The following is a 4803-nucleotide window of genomic DNA, read 5'->3' as shown; positions in this document are numbered from 1 at the left end:
TAAGTTCATTTTTTTTTCCTCATTAATGTACACACAGCACCCCATATAGACAGAAAAACACAGAACTGTTGACATTTTTGCAGATTTATTAAAAAAGAAAAACTGAAATATCACATGGTCCTAAGTATTCAGACCCTTTGCTCAGTATTTAGTAGAAGCACCCTTTTGATCTAATACAGCCATGAGTCTTTTTGGGAAAGATGCAACAAGTTTTTCACACCTGGATTTGGGGATCCTCTGCCATTCCTCCTTGCAGATCCTCTCCAGTTCTGTCAGGTTGGATGGTAAACGTTGGTGGACAGCCATTTTTAGGTCTCTCCAGAGATGCTCAATTGGGTTTAAGTCAGGGCTCTGGCTAGGCCATTCAAGAACAGTCACGGAGTTGTTGTGAAGCCACTCCTTCGTTATTTTAGCTGTGTGCTTAGGGTCATTGTCTTGTTGGAAGGTAAACCTTCAGCCCAGTCTGAGGTCCTGAGCACTCTGGAGAAGGTTTTCGTCCAGGATATCCCTGTACTTGGCCGCATTCATCTTTCCCTCGATTGCAACCAGTAGTCCTGTCCCTGCAGCTGAAAAACACCCCGACAGCATGATGCTGCCACCACCATGCTTCACTGTTGGGACTGTACTGGACAGGTGATGAGCAGTGCCTGGTTTTCTCCACACATACCGCTTAGAATTAAGGCCAAAAAGTTCTATCTTGGTCTCATCAGACCAGAGAATCTTATTTCTCACCATCTTAGCAAACTCCATGCGGGCTTTCATGTGTCTTGCACTGAGGAGAGGCTTCTGTCGGGCCACTCTGCCATAAAGCCCCGACTGGTGGAGGGCTGCAGTGATGGTTGACTTTCTACAACTTTCTCCCATCTCCCGACTGCATCTCTGGAGCTCAGCCACAGTGATCTTTGGGTTCTTCTTTACCTCTCTCACCAAGGCTCTTCTCCCCCGATAGCTCAGTTTGGCTGGACGGCCAGCTTTAGGAAGGGTTCTGGTCATCCCAAACGTCTTCCATTTAAGGATTATGGAGGCCACTGTGCTCTTAGGAACATTAAGTGCAGCAGAAATTTTTTTGTAACCTTGGCCAGATCTGTGCCTTGCCACAATTCTGTCTCTGAGCTCTTCAGGCAGTTCCTTTGACCTCATGATTCTCATTTGCTCTGACATGCACTGTGAGCTGTAAGGTCTTATATAGACAGGTGTGTGGCTTTCCTAATCAAGTCCAATCAGTATAATCAAACACAGCTGGACTCAAATGAAGGTGTAGAACCATCTCAAGGATGATCAGAAGAAATGGACAGCACCTGAGTTAAATATATGAGTGTCACAGCAAAGGGTCTGAATACTTAGGACCATGTGATATTTCAGTTTTTCTTTTTTAATAAATCTGCAAAAATGTCAACAATTCTGTGTTTTTCTGTCAATATGGGGTGCTGTGTGTACATTAATGAGGAAAAAAAATTAACTTAAATGATTTTAGCAAATAGCTGCAATATAACAAAGAGTGAAAAATTTAAGGGGGTCTGAATACTTTCCGTACCCACTGTATATTAAATAAATGGTCAAACACGTGTTACATTTATAAACATTTATTGTCACAATTGCTCCAGGAATAATAAGAAACATCCAATCTGACAAAAAAATAGAACATAATGCAGTATTTCACAAATTAAGGCAACTGTTTACTGCAGTTTTGTGCCTTCTCCCAAACTAACACAATGGTTATGGCTGTGTGCCAACAAGTTCATAGATCAACATGGAACCAAATTTCAACATCAAACATTATTTTCACAATTTCAAGGTAATATTGGGATCTCACTGCATAGTATTGTCATCAGTTTGTGCTTTCACTTATCTAAAACTTGATACAGATCTGTAAATGGTTACATTCCTTGTAAACATTTGTTCAAACAAATAAACAATCAGGACACTTGGGGGAAAAAAAGGAAAGCAATCTGAAGGATTATAATTTACTTTACATATAACAGGGTTTCTGTTGTCCGCCAAATTTCAGCATTTAGGCATTCAGTAGCCCAAGTGTGCTACTCACAAGTTAACTTCCTGGACAAACCAAACCCCAAACCTCCAAACCCCTAAGACCTTCGTTCAACTTCAAAACACAAATTAAGATATTTTGTGTGTACAACATCAACTGCGTAGGAAACTGACATAAAAGGGAAGACATTTTTGAATAAAGTCATTTTTTTTGTTTTTGTTTTTTTGTTTTGCGCACAAAAAGTATTCTCGTCGCTTCATACTATTAAGGTTGAACCACTGCAGTCATGTTGACTATTTTAATGATGTCTTTACTACCTTTCTGGACCTTGAAAGTGATAGTTGTGTTGCAGTCTATCGGAGGCCAGATAGCTCATGGATTTCATCAAAAATATCCTAATTTGTGTTCTGAAGATGAACGAAGGTCTTACGGGTGTGGAACGACATGAGGGTGAGTAATAAATGACAGAATGTTCATGTTTTGGTGAACAAAAAATTAAATGTGTTTAAATGTATCAGAGAGGAAGCCAGAAGGTGCATTAGGTGCAGTCTCTTGATTTGAGTTAGTGTCATCGGTTCATAGTGTCATTGATCATACTGTCTTCAATTCAACATTACAGAACAAGTTTAAAAGTTTTCAATGTCCTTCCAGGGGATGGAAACATCTATGTGATGTCCTAAAGTCCAAATTCATCATTACCTTCTGGAAGAATTAAAATGTGAATTTGAGACTCTGAGCGTAGCTTGAGTGCGTAGATCAATCTGAACAGCATTATTAATCCAAAGGAAAAACTCTTAAGTGTTGTAGCAGTTTTACACCCTCTGTTGCTACTTCAACATCATCTGGCTAGTACTCAGCACTTTAAGGGTCACAAAAAGGCCCAGAGTGGTCTCAGAAATTCCTCCCTCATCTCCTTCAGGATTGCAGTCCTAAGCAAGTAAATGAATGAATGAATGAATTAATAAATAAATAAATAACACCTTGTTTAGTTTCATTGAAATATTAGCAGCACACAGCAATATACTTTATTTAGGTCATTACAAAAAGTATGTATACAGTACAAACCTGGAATTCTTTGACAAGTGTTGTAATGTCCTCATTGAGATACACACACAGACTCTTTATGACACAGTCTCGTTTGATGTGTATGTCTTCGCACTGAAAAATATGACACATATTAAAAAACAGTGATTGATTATAGTTCAATCTTTGTAATTAGTTCCAAAGAACTGTAATGCAATTTACCACAACTTGCATCTGTCCAGCTGCTATGAACGGTGACAGAAGTGGCACAGTCTTTATCCACATAAATTATGCTTTTATCTGAGAGGAAAAAAGGAAAGGGAAGATGGAAGAGATAGAGGCCTACTGTAGAGGAAATTATTGTAATTTACAAAAAATGTCTTAATGTAAATAATGACAACACTTACTTCATTTACTGTGAACAGGTTGCCTGAATCTCTCCTCAAAATGTCAATGTTTAAGAATGTTTCAATTCATACACTTTGTTATTATTATTATTAAATTATATTTTTATATTATTATTATTATTATTTAATAAAATTACGACTCAGGTTGAAAAGAACACAACTTGTTTTAACAGGAAATCTATACATTTTTAGTTTATATATGGTCGAATGAGACACTCTGTGCAATGTTTTTGTATATTTTCAAACTATATTTCAAGCTATATTTCAAGCAAAGTAAAATGCACATTGAAGATCTGTCCAAACATGCAAAAATACACAGTCAGTTGAACACATATCTCGAAATGATCAAATTTACCAATATTTGTGGACAGACATTTTAATGTGAAAGCCTATAAACGTTTACAATGTAGATAACGTATATATTTAATGAAGTGTGTTTGAGCAACGTCTTGGCTTATTTGCAAAGCATATAACGTTAGCAAAGATCGCTGAAATGACGAATCTGTTATTAAAAAAAAATAATAATAATACGCGTAATCTGCCTGAATGCAAACATGATGCACAGTCAAGTCGACAGCATAGCGTTATATCTTACAATGATCAACGTTACAAATACTACTCTTTTTATAGCTGAGAAGAACTAAAATATAAGTTAATTCGCCTTAGCAAAAATGTGCCTTCATGCTAGAACTAAGAAAACAAGATCGAATAAACATAAAAATTGATATTGTTGAAGTTTAAATCGTTAATAAACATATCTCACATCTATGCATCCAAATCCTACTTTTCGCTGAGTCAGACAGTAGATCACCGTTGCCAGTTTGCCGCCTTCAGTTGTTGTTATTTGACTCCAGACTCCAATGAGCATGCGCATTATTTGCATTTGCGCCTTATGGCAATGAATTAAGTATAGTTTATGTAATTTCATCATGTTGGTCTTGAATCCATTTCATTCATGTTGTATAAAAGTAATTTGGAATAATAATAGTTATTTTATACGTTTTTAAATACATTTTATTTGAATTGTTTGCTTAATTTCAATTAGTGGCAAGAATCATTTTTTTGAGTGTAGGTGAAAGATCTGGACTGCAGGCAGGCCAATTCAGCACCTGGACTCTTCTACAATGAAGCCATGCTGTTGTAATAGCTGCAGTATGTGGTTTTGCATTGTCCTGCTGAAATACACAAGGCCTTCCCTGAAATAGACGTCGTCTGGAGGGGAGCATATGTTGCTCTAAAACCTTTTATATACCTTTCAGCATTCATAGTGCCTTCCAAAACATGCAAGCTGCCCATACCGTGCACTTATGCACCCCCATACCATCAGAGATGCTGGCTTTTGAACTGAACACTGATAACACACTGGAAGGTCTCCCTCCTCTT

The 4803-nt window shown here is 37.4% G+C and overlaps 1 long non-coding RNA gene across 1 annotated transcript; it reads right to left on the bottom strand.

The window, feature by feature from the left end:
- Window positions 1-1567: 1567 nt before the first annotated feature.
- Window positions 1568-3444, bottom strand: LOC127498755 (uncharacterized). Its single transcript, XR_007925962.1, has 3 exons — window positions 3236-3444; window positions 3056-3148; window positions 1568-2919 (listed from the first exon to the last, which is right to left on the bottom strand). It is a non-coding gene; the product is annotated as an uncharacterized LOC127498755 (long non-coding RNA).
- Between the last annotated feature and the right edge of the window lie 1359 nt (window positions 3445-4803).

This window comes from Ctenopharyngodon idella, chromosome 17, assembly GCF_019924925.1.
Source record: "Ctenopharyngodon idella isolate HZGC_01 chromosome 17, HZGC01, whole genome shotgun sequence".
NCBI lineage: Eukaryota > Metazoa > Chordata > Actinopteri > Cypriniformes > Xenocyprididae > Ctenopharyngodon > Ctenopharyngodon idella.
This window is presented reverse-complemented; position numbering and strand designations above follow the sequence as displayed.